At 30.7% G+C, this 13,127-nt stretch overlaps 1 protein-coding gene across 1 annotated transcript in view; it reads left to right on the forward strand.

The window, feature by feature from the left end:
• Nucleotides 1-4,161: 4,161 nt before the first annotated feature.
• Nucleotides 4,162-13,127, forward strand: part of LOC121130280 (uncharacterized) — a 286,433-nt gene continuing 277,467 nt past the window's right edge. Inside the window, exon 1 of the mRNA XM_071893687.1 lies at nt 4,162-4,315. The gene's annotated coding sequence lies outside the window, so the exon portion shown is untranslated. The remainder of the gene's footprint in view (nt 4,316-13,127) is intronic.

The following is a 13,127-nucleotide window of genomic DNA, read 5'->3' on the forward strand; positions in this document are numbered from 1 at the left end:
CAAACATAAATATTTATATTTTAATACATGAAATTATTTATATGGGTGAGTGGAAATTTCCTTTAAGACTTTTTTTAGATGATTTAATCAACACTAAATACTTATATGTATTAGAGTGGAACCTATTTTTTTCGAATGTCATGATTTGTACAGGTAGGGAACAAAAAACTTGCCTGAATATTTAGCAAATATATAATCCCTTTATATATATTGTTAATTATTATGACAAATCCGAAAAAAATTTAAAAAAAGTTATTATTTTATGTCTCTATGTGTAAAAACACCAGAAGAGGTATAAAATAGGCAACGTTGGGTGATCTACTCAGTGTCAGTGTTAGTATATGTAGAAAACTGGATAGACCCTTTGTATCTCAATCAAGACTGCCTAAACCATTACAAAGTTCATTACAAGTTCCCATACAAAAGTTTTGATATCCAATGTCCTTGAATGAGAATCCAGTTGAACCAACTTTAAATAGACTACCCCAACCTCTAGTAAAAACAACATTATCTATATTAACAACTATTATCTTCCTTTCAATTTAACGAAGGATCATAATCCTCATGACTTTTAGTGAATGGGTCAAAAGATTCAAGCTGTAAAAAAATTACATCACTAACATATCGATCATCCATGAAATATCTACTTATTGCAATTTCCTTATCCCTAGTACTGTAAATATTTCAAATAAAATTATTCATCTGATTTTTTGTGTAAAGCATAATATACAGTTTGATTATACAAGTTGCAAATTATACACAACCTATGTATATATTAAAATATGTAATTGTAAAGTAAAAATGTTATTTTGTGCAAAATCATCATTCTTCAATTGTACTATATGCCAAAATACATTTTCTTTTTATCATGATTATCACTCTGAATCTATTTAAAAAACTACCAAGCAAAAGAAAAAAAGGTTTTTAAAATTATTATATATAGAAAAATACTTAGGTTTATATAATCATGAAGAAGAGTGCACCGTAAGACTTTTAGGGTAGAATACTATTCTAAAAAGTTTTATTAACATAGGGAATTTTGAGGGTGTAGGGTCCCTTTGTATGTAGCACTCGAGAGACTAACAAACCTTTAAATCAATGGAGTAAGCTGTAATATTTATGCTTGCATTATAAATATGAATTCATTGAGACATTATACCATTGAAGCAGGAGCCTGGTTTATTTATAAACAAAGTGATCGAAAGTGGTGCTATCTTTTGACATAATAGTAAGACTCCCATATTGAAAGTGTTATGTAATAAAAAATAAAGATATGTATGTTACTTACATAAGAGTGATATTATAATAACAAGGTGAGCCAACAAGAAAGTTGTAAGGCAAACAAAGCCGATTTTGTAAGTAATTCTTTATCTTTCTGATGACGCCATTGGGAGCATTTGTTTGGTAAATGTAATACAATAAAATTACATGTAATACTAAAAACTAAAAATCGTCGTCATTTAAAGTCTATTTTCTATTGACTCCGTATTTATCACCGCTTTATATCGTTATATTCCTGTATTTAGGGGGTACCAATGACATCATCAGTGATGTGGTCAATTTTCAGGGATAATTGACAATGTTTGCAGATAAAACTTGGTATGATAGCATTGTATTAAGGGCTTTGTGAAATTTATTCTGAGCATACACCATTTTTTAACAAGCTACAGACTGTAACACCACTTTGCACACAATATTTAGATTTTTAATTTGTTCATACACTATTGCTCCAAGTAACTTAAAATTGTTTTTTTTTTTTTGTAATGTTTTTCCAAATTTCGATCATACATAAAAGTAATATTACTACCACTTTCTCGGTAATTAAAAGAAAGGAAATGTGCTGATTATAGAAACTAAACTACTAGCTGTACGAGGAGGAATTTGAGGTTTGGTATTGGCATCGACTTCAAGCCTTTCAAGATTTCCAATATTATCTCTTATATGGTCGATGTCATGAGGTAGGCTTTTACCCTTTAATATGAGTACAAACCAAGCTTTTGACCGCCTTAGTGATAGTATAGCGATGCACGCAGCGCTTTTTTGCCTTCTCGAACATGGGTGTAACTGGGTAGGGCTTGATGGATTTTTCATCTGTGACTTGAAGATAGAACTAAACTTTCCAGGTGATGTTGTCGGAGGTCTTAAGCTTATTTTGAATGGTCATCGAGACTGTGTTTTAGGGGTAGCCAGTAAGTTTGGCAAATGCTTTTAGTTTGTGGTCAGTTTTTTGGAATAATTTGGCAATCGTTTTTCCTCTAAGCTGTTCCATACTTACGTATTATTCAAAATAAAAAAAATGCAAATTTATTTATTAGTAATCTCCTCCATGACTTCGCAGTACCTTATCGCGTTAACCCTTTCCTTGGGATTGAAGAAGAAAGGAGACATCACCTCACCGGTGCTGCAGATGATACCCAGGGGAGGCCGGGAACTTTGTGGTGAAGACCGCAGGACCTATTCTCTCTCCTTGGCAAGTCACCTGTCATTCTGGACGTTGTAGCTTCTGTCGACATGGACTGTCCAGTTCTTCAACGTCCGGAGAAAAAGAGGATTCTTCCTCCATGCCTCTTCAGGTCATTGAGGAGACGCTTACACTTTGGTGAGCCTGGTGGCCTTCATGGATGCCGTGAGGATGTGTTGTTTGGCCATTCGGTATGACCTGTGCCTGAGGTCCTCATTTACAGCCTTGGATACCAGTTGCTTGCTCACTCCACGGTTCTTGGCCAATCTGGACAAGGAAGTCCCCGGCGAAGCCTTGATGGACTTCTGGAGGCCTTCAAGGAAGCGGGGAGTGCGGATTCGGTCACTTCTCATGTTGTGGGTCTTGCAACAGACCTTCCCTTCAACCTCCCAGGCATTGAAGATCCGATACACTGTGGTCTTGGAGTAGTTAAGAAGCTTGTAGATAGCAGAGGCTTGTGTCCCGCACGAGCCAAATCGAGGATGGCGTCTCTCCTTGCTTGTTCCATGATCACTATTGTTTGTTGTCCAAACAATTGTGGTGGGAGTTATAGTGTATTGTTCAGGCAACCTTTTATATTAGTATGATTTAACCTCAAATATCCACATTATGGATCTGGATGAAGTTTAAAGTAGTTCCAATTTATCGTGGACACCCTGTAAAATAGGATAAAACTATTACAAATTCATATTATTCATCATTGTTGGACGGTTTGAAAACCGAGATGCAAGAAAAAGGCTCAAGATTGGTGCACAAAAAGTCCTTTTCAATCACGAAAATGCACCAGCTCACACCTCAGGAGTCGTAGTAGCAAAGTTAACAGAAATAGAGTTCTAACTCACATCTTCATCTTAATGGGATACATCAAGATGTAAGGGATTTTATCAGTGATTTCTGGAGTAGTAACCTCAACAGAGCGTCCAGAGGGATCAACGGCACTTGTGCCACTCCAAAAATTTGGAAATCACTTATTAACTGCTCTAATAGAAAGTGCAGAGTCGCCATAAAGACTATCAAGTTTTTTTCTGTACCTATTTTGAGGCGTTTTGCCTTTCAAAAATTAATGTTTAATCAACACAGGATTCCCCCCTCCCCTCCAATTCCCTAAAATATCACTTTAATTCGTCCATTCAAGCGAATACCAAAAACAAAACAAAAAAATAGACTTATTTGACTGAAAGTTGGTGTGTGTTTTTCCAAGTGATGTTACTATCTAAACATAACCTTGATCCGCGCCAGTTGTGTCATCCCTCAGACATTTATCAGAGTTTTAAAAAAAAATCCTCGTATAATATATATATATAAACCATAGAGTTAAAAAGAAAAATCTTAGTAGATACAAGCTAAAAAACACTTTATCAAAGAGAACAAAAGTAATCCAAACTCAATTTTGTTATAAAAACCCTTCTAGCTTGGATTTGTGTTGATGGGCTACATATTTATCTTTTTATTGAAAAAAAATATAAAGCTAAATTCTGAACATTTAAAATTAAGTCTTGAAATTTTTCTCCCGATTCTCAAAATGTATTTAAAGTAGTCTGTAAGCTAACACACTAGTACATATTTTATGAGTAAACATCTCCATAAGGAAACACTCTTGAAAGCGGCAACATTTGCGTCAGTTCTCTTCCTTTTTTTTTTTTTTTTTGAAAGCGTACTTTCTTGCACACAATAAATGTGTAAGCGTTGGAGAGGTAGAAGAATAGTCTGCTTCCATTGCTTGGAGGGTAAAATATAACATTACATATTATTTAATATAAATTCAAGTGTTTATTAAAGTGGTCAGAGACATTTAAAAAAAAAACCCACATTTTTTTCTTGTATCCTTTGAAGGAATAAGTAGGAATACTTAAGGTAAGATTCTATTACTCATACAAATATCCAATAATCATTCTAATTATTCCAATGGAATTTGGAGATTCCATTAAATATGTATCCCTCTCACGAAGATATCTCTTTTTCCGAAACTTGTTTTTATTTTGAATTCCTGTCTCAAACGACTTGGAAGAGTACTTACACCTACCTTTCACCCTTTTCAAATCATATTAGACTGATTTTTTTTAATTGGAACTAGTGGGAGATATGGAGTCATCTGTCATGTACATTTTCCTTGGCTGCCTTGATCTCTTTTTATCTGTATACATCCCAAATTGAAAAAAAAAAAAATGATGGCAGTATGTACAACTGTCTTCTTGCAACAGATTTTTACAGCAATTCTAGCTCCGAACAGTCTTCTTCGTATAATGTCACTGTTTAAGGCGGTTGAACATGGGAAAAGCTTGTTTTTGTATCCATTCGTGAAGAATATCCATTACAGGAAATATGCAAGCTCAACCTTCTCCTGCAAGTGTCATTAGGCAACAGTTTGATAAACCCGCTGCCTACATCCAGTGGAGCATGACCCGTACCATACGTGTATAATACACTTCCTACACGTCAAAAAAACAATTGTTATTGTATTGGTGAAATATCAGGGATAACACTTTTACAAATGAATGTATTTATATAACATGTAAAAAAAAACTTTAATTCGACCTACCTCGAGGAATTGAAGATATAGAGAGTTTTTTAGACACATTAAAATACACGGAAGGGTGATTGGAACGCGGGATAGTTTCTTAAATTTATTAAGTAAACTGGAAAATCGACAGATTCTGAGATTAAAAATCCTAAAATCTGCTAAAACCTAGTTTATAAGATCAATAATAAAAAAACAGGAATTTATGGGCAAAAAAGCTTTTCTTAGGGGAATATAACATGCCATAAATTGTAAAAGACATGACTTTTTCATGCATAGATTCATTTACAGAACCATTAAAAATATATTACCTTTTGAAAACATATATCGAAAAACACTCTCAAGAAGAGACTATGTTTTTCTGTAAAATTGAAAAAGAGAGCATGGAATATTTTGTATCTTAATGTATACGTCTGAGTGATATCTTATGAGAGGTACAAAATTAAATTCAAAATCAAACATTTTCCTTCAGTATATATTGCCAAACATCAAGAGGATATTTATAAAATATCATAATAAAATTTTGTGCAGGCTTTATAAATTTAAAAGTACAAGAACTTCTCAAGAAGTGATATTTTATTTGTTGTAAATAAGATTTGTGATATTTATTTCATTTACAATTCTATTATTTAAAAAAATAAAGATAATCTAGTATCAGAAGGAATTTTGATTTACCAAAATTTTAGATTTATTTACAAAATTTTCAGAAATAGCAAGAACATGTATTTTTCGTAAGTTAAAGTTAAAAACGGGTCAGTTTGATCCGTAAGACGACACAGATTTGAATATTTTTTTTATGTGAATGATGTACTTTTGTCAAGGGTATATGTAGATTATTAATGTATCATATAATTTCTGTATCCAATTTTTTTGAACGTTATTTCAATAGTTACTATTTCTGAACATAAACTATTCATGTTTCAATGAACAGTAATTTAAATTTGTAATGTTGTTTTTTTACTAATCCATCCATTTTGTAGTTGTAAACATTTATTAAAATACTGGTGTGAATCTAAGACATTTGTAAAAAAATATACAGATTTTTTATAATAATCGTACTAATATGATTTAGGAGTTTTAACACGATTTAATTAGTTATTCTTATTATAAAAACGCTTTATTTTTAATTCGAGTTAAAAAATCTATGAAATATTTATTAATTTATTCGAATTTTGGTGATAAAATTAGTATCAATTGTTTTTTATGAGATTGCGTCTACTATATAAAATAATGGGTAAAATATTACATTTTGTGACTATTGTTGCACGTCTTAGTCTTCACAAAGCAAATAAAAGATCAAAGAAATCAAAGGAAAAAACAAAGGAACAAAAGTTAAGGAAATAATTAATTAGTTTCACTAAACATTGATGAAATTTATATGAATAGATCAGCAACAAGGGATTAGCAAGATAAATTTAAAATTATTCATAATTAGATATAATAATTAGGAGCATAATAAAAGGTTTTGACAATGAAATGTAGATTCAAACCAGTGAAAATATATATATATAGACAGAACTTAAATTGTAAATGGTGTTTTTAGAAAATAAAACAGACGGCAGCTCAAAAACTTTTTGATTTGTTTTCTACATATTTCCAAAAAGATTGTCGTTATTTGATAAATTGCAAAGAAGTAAGGAGTCATACTTTCCCAGTGTCCAACAGGTGGCATGGTAACTGTAGTAAAAATTTACTTATTAAAAAAATTATGTTGTATAATGATCTAAAATTAGACTATGTCTAATTTCAATTTAAAGTTCTCGTGAGGGATAATTCTAATCTATCCTGGGTTTTGCAGAGTTTTCGAGAAACTGAATTTATCCAACCAAATCAACTGAATTTTGCAAGAAAATATATAATTTTACACATTTTTTAGAATAAAAAGCATATTGAAATTCCATTTTTCCCGTTGGTCCTTCCTTTATTAGGTGGACATGAGTCCCTATAATTATAATATATGATTACATAGAAATAAAGAACTACACATATTTGATCAATTCACCTCATTCGCACTACTAAAGGGTAAGAAGTTGACTTCCCACAACTTCTGGGTCAGAGGTCTTGTAATTAAACAATGACGTAAAACACATAGAGACTACCTGAAATTACTATTTTGTTGTCAGTATTGAGCATCAGCAGTGTTAGGAGAGCCTTTTTCTGGAGCATGCATGACATATTTAATAAAAATACATTTGGATCACTTAGGTATCAACCCCCCCATCACCCTATTCTATATAATGCAGGAAGCTTCCTACAAAATGCCTTTAGAAAACTCCAATCAATAGTGCTTTGTTAATAAATTAGCTATAGGGTCCTGATATACAAATAAGAAGATCTCAAACCCACTGAGAAATATTACATCTTTTTTAAAATAGAATAGAGTCCTTTTGCCATCTGTTCTAAAGTTGCTCGAGGTTATTTATCCTCCATAAGGCAGGAGAAGTTTAGTATTCTTCGCTTTTGGAGTGATGATCTTGGAGAAATACTGGCTTATAAACATTAACCCGGCAATTATTGAAAATATGAAATTTTAGTTCATCATAACATACTTCCTAACATCAGTTTATGAAGATAAACAGAGAAGTTGCTTTCCTCTGCCACTCTTAGTAATGTTTTTTTTTTTTAAATAAAAAAATATGATGACTAGGGAGATGATAATATGATCAAAATCAGCGGATTCTAATTTTGGTTCTTTGGTTAGGTTCGTAGAACAAAAAATTTACCTCTAGGGAAATTGCAATTTCTAAACGTGGATCCAGCACAATTTTTTCGTTATCCGTTTTATGAGAAACATATTGAAGAGTAACACATTTCTATAATCAAATAAATGTTATCTTGTTCTTTATTTTTTTAAGAGATCGCAGGTAGACCGTTTATTAAATAAAGAAGACATCATTGAGCTTCAGTTCAGAATGAATATATATGAATAATATTTTTTTTTTCCTTTTTTTTATTTTCTTTTTTACTAATTATCCTCTTAATATAATAACATAAATTTATAATTATAGTTAAATTAGTCACTACTTTGCATATATATAAATGTATAGATCATTTGTCAATTTTTTAATACCAAACAACTTTTTTTTTGCTCTCTGTTTCTTTTATTTTGGAAGGGAATATCTTGAGCCATTCCTCTTTCTGTAGAGTCTTTGCCATAAAGTCAGTAATTGCAATACCATGCATGTTTTGATGCTATTTCTAACTTGATCAAAAAATAATGGTATTGCTACGAGTTCTTCAGTTAGGTACCACCAATGTATCCAAAATACCTAGATTACTGCATCGACCCAAGTTTTAAAGATATCATGTAATTGATCAAGTTATTAACTGGTATGAAATCATTCAAAGGCGCTCCAAAAGGAATTGGAGCTGTAAACTCCCAGGACAGGAAACCAAAAATAAAATATTGTAAACCAACATTTAATTTATGATGCTGTACAAGTCACAAATACAGTCAGTCCCCTTAGGTAGTTATCGAACTATATTTTTGCTGAGTAGATCGATCTTTATAGCATAAAGAAGCTTATACGTACATCCACCTTGCTTTTGTGCAAGGCACCAGGTCAGAGGAACATTGGAAGCCTTTATCCTTTCCCTCACAAATGTAGAGAATTACCAGCATTACCAGTTTCCTTCACAATCTCCTCCAAAAAAAAGTCTTTGTGGACAACTTTTTGCAAAGCTGAAGAATATTTTCTTCCTAAGGAAAATACCGTAGTGCTAACCTAAGCACACTCACCTCAAGAGAAAATTTTCTCCCAAGCAGTTTAAGAATTGAACTACGTCTTTCCATTTGGGGATTTAATGGCTTTTATACGATCCATTATAGAGTCTTGCTTTAGTTTTGCCTATTCCATTCGATGGATGTAGAGAGTAGTCAGGCAGTGTGTTTTTAATATTTCATATTAGGAAATAAAACTTATTAATTTATTATAGTATAGTTCTTTAACAAGCCTATTTGTTTAGTAAGCAATGCCTTTTAAAAGCAGAGCTTAAGTATTAGCTTGTATTTGTACCCGCAAAAAATCCCAAAATTCATAAGCTTATTCCAAATGAACATTGTTGTGCAATACGAAATAAACAAAATTCCTTTCAACTCAAGAATATTTACCAATTCATTTTTTTTCTTCCTATTTTGCGTGTATAAAGGCTTTAGAGTTGAGTAAAGCAAAATCCTTTCTTTACAATAAAATTTATCAGTATCTTTTGGAAAAACCACATTATTGACCACATTAATATCATTATATGATAATAATACTAGAATTAACTTTACGAATTTTTCAAAACAACCACATCAGGACAATCTACAAGGACCTACAGAGTTACATTAAAAAGCTTACCAGAATCTTTTCCAAACTATTAAAAAGGAAATCCCCTTACATAATTTAATATCCTCTTTCTCCAGATTTCCATGTGCCTTAAAATGACGATCACATATAACTTTCTACACATGTGATGAAATAGGAATTTTCATTTCAAGGTACCCTAGGCAAATTTTAATATGTGAGCATACTCATCATTTTTGCTTTAAGACCTTATATAAAAAGGATTCTTAATCTTTGTACTTTCAAACTTATATTGAGTGTGATACTGAATAGTTCAATAATCTATACAAATAGAAAAACATATCAAAAAAATTTGTCAGCAATTTAATCTTAGACATGAAATAAAATACTCCTCTGACAATATGATTTACTAGAATGTGGACAAGGTAGAGTGCAAAATCTCCGCCTAAAGCCAAATTGAGTTTTGTATCTAAATCTGATACAAAATTATGTATTCTTTTATGTTATTTTTTTGTTACAGAAAATATTTAAACTAATAAAATTTATTTATTGTTTTTCTAAAATAAAATGACCGCATTTGTATATCATTTATTTAAATCCCTCACTAATGATTGCCTTCGCTTTTTTCACTTCATCAATTAATATTTTACTAGTTTCAGTAAAGAGAACCCCCTATTTTTAGCAACGCTGGCCCTTACTTGAGACAATTTATAGTAGACGGGTTATTGCATGTCACCCTGGAGGGGCTCATGCTCTGGTACTACACTGTCTTCTAACACGTTTTTTGATACACCAAACAAAAGATATTTTTATTTATACTTGATGCGTAATTTCTAGTGATGGAAAATGTTTCGCTACTATCACAATTTTAAAACTGATGGCATTGTGTATATAACATAGGTATGATATATAACATGGAGGATTTTAATACAAAGCAGTTAACGTATAAATATATAACATATACAATGAGGTTTTACAATAGAAATGTATCTATAATATGTTTATAATAGATCGGTTTAGTGTATAATTTTAACATAAACAAACTGAGTGTAAATAAAATGTTTTTAATTATTCATTGGTTATCTTTAAGATAGCATGTTCGCGCTAGTCAATATAAATAATAATACCAAAGGGTTACCCGGAGTTGATGGGGCCAAAAAAAGAGTTTGGAATAAAATTGAATTTGGTCAATATTATTTTTCTTAATGTTTAAGCCAGGACTTTTAAAATAAATCTAACCCAGGTGGGTGTTTTATTAAAAAAAACGGAGTTCATTTGATTTTTAATGAGTTTACACAGGTTTAAATTGGTTTTAATGATTTTTTGATGTTTTAAGCCCAGAAATATATCATAATGTGCTTAGTTCACTATTTATGTATCAGTGTTAGGTAAATCAAACTAAATAAAAGAAACTTATACATACCTTGAAATTTAAGTATGTTTTCTTTTAATATTTTCATTTATGTAAGTGAAAATCATGTATATTTCACGGTTTTGAACTAGGAAAAAATAAGAAATAATGTATTTAATTGCATTATTAACACAGATGAACGTGGATAACTTTTAACTATTCTATCCCTCTTGAATATAAATTAAAATGCTAAAAATACTTGTTTGAATATAAAACATCGGCATTAACTAAACTCTGATTAAAAAAGCACGTAAATCAATGAGTTTGGAGATTCACCATACATAACTTGTTAAACTTAAACATTCCAATTTGTATTTTTGATAAAAATGTATCTGAAATATTTGTTACTCCTTGACAATTTTGGAAATCAAATTATAATTTCGCTAAGTTTTGATGAAGTTGCATGTATTTTATAAAATAATATATTATATCCATATATTACAAGTAAAAGATTAAAGAAATCAAAGGGAAAAACAGATGAATAAAATTTCAGGGAAAAAAATTAATTACTGTTTTGCCTAAGTTCTTACATTAAAAAAAAAGGCAGAACTAAATATTTTTATCCCCTCCCAGCCTCAACTGACAAAAAGGAAATGAAAAATTTAAGAAAAAAAAAACGTATAGTAGCTACCGTTCTGTCTTTTTCTTGTAGCACATTGAATAAATAAATTTATTATATGACAGCAATTCTTAACAAAGGCACTTAGTTACATAAAATATTATTCAAATCCAAATTATATTTAATACCTTTTTTTAGTTCGTAATACGTAGAGTCAACTGCTCTAAATCATGAAAGAATTAACACATGAAAAAGTAGTTAAATTAGCTGATAGAGGAATATAAAACATCTTTGATTATTTAGAAAACCGAGCAAGGAGAAATCCATGGAATAAAAATATCAAAAACACAGGAAGGACTTTTTTTCAATAAAGTTATTTAAATTATCTAAAACTTTATTTAAAACTACAAAAATGGATTATGAAGACAAATAATGAATTACAAATCATCATTTTACAAGCATACTGAAAAGTATTGGGCATAGAATCTATAATTTAAGGAATTTGAAGCACTTTTATAAATTTTGGTGTGTATAATATCGCAGTTCACAAAAGAATTAACCAAGTATTAAGAAAAAACTCCTTCCTTGGCTGTGTGATTACGTATCTAAAGTGATATTAATTCTTGGCTCCCTCTCAATCGAAGGAAAATACTAAGAATATAATAAATAATACTATTCAAAAAATATAAATATACTAATAATGAGTGTTTATTAACGTTTACTTGTCAGAACTGGCTCGATAATCTCACTTCTTGATCTAAATAGTTATCTACCAATTTTTCATTCTATTTTCTCCTTCAGTATTGCAATTAAACTTATAATATTTTAAATTCTTAAATTTACTTATTTGTACTTTTATAATAATTATTTGGAATATTTTCTCTTTTGGATTACAAACTTATATGATTTTTAACTAATGTATTATATAAAAAAAAAATGGAAATGTAGTATAAATTCCCTTTTTTAGTATTCTCCATAATATAAACCAATTGAAAATAAATTGGAAAAATAATAGCTTTCAAGTAAAACACTTCATTTCATTCTGTTGTTTTAAGATTCGTCGTATATTTGTTGGAATTGTATTCAAAACAACGTAATAAATCATTCATTTTTTAAATACTCTAATACTTTTATTAGTTGCTAAACAAAAGGGCAGAGGAGATATGAAATGAACATTTAAATCTTCATGGTTTTTAATGACAAGATGCAAAAAAGACAATTAGACGATATTCGGAAATTGTTTATAAAATAGATTTTTGCTCATCTTCAGACTTAACAAGGGCTAACATGACTTGGCTTATGTTGGTGTCTAAAATTTAGAGAATTTTATCAATAGACAAAAAACTAAATGAGCAGAGCTAAAGTTTTATTGACTATTAATTGTAGATTTTAAACAAAGTTTTGATAAGTAGAGGGTAGGCTAGCAAACCGTGGACTAGAGAGATAGATTTAGAAATACATCAACAATTTTTATATTTTCAAAAATAGGGGGGAAAAAAAAACTAACAAAACATGTAAACGGCCATGCAGGAGTTGATGACGAAATCCTCTGACAAGTTGTCTCATGCAGCCACTATGGAGGACTTCAGTGAGTCCACATTTGGGTGTGAGGTCCTGATGGTTTCCTTCTCCAAAGTTCCCCAATTAGAGAAGTAAAGTGGGTTCAAATATAATGAGGAAGGGGCCATATCTCTTTAGACCCGAATCGAGCCATGTATCTGGACAGAACTTTTGTCACTTGGCAGACGTGTGAAAGGGGGCACTGTTCTGAGTCAACAAGTAGTTTTCCTCTTGGTAGTTGGTCTTCAGACATGTGGAAATGGTGTACCTAAGTACTTTAATGTAGGTATCCTACAAGATTTCCTGTCCAGCCTTGAAAAAGAAAGGAACCT

Source organism: Lepeophtheirus salmonis, chromosome Z, assembly GCF_016086655.4.
Source record: "Lepeophtheirus salmonis chromosome Z, UVic_Lsal_1.4, whole genome shotgun sequence".
Taxonomy (NCBI): domain Eukaryota; kingdom Metazoa; phylum Arthropoda; class Copepoda; order Siphonostomatoida; family Caligidae; genus Lepeophtheirus; species Lepeophtheirus salmonis.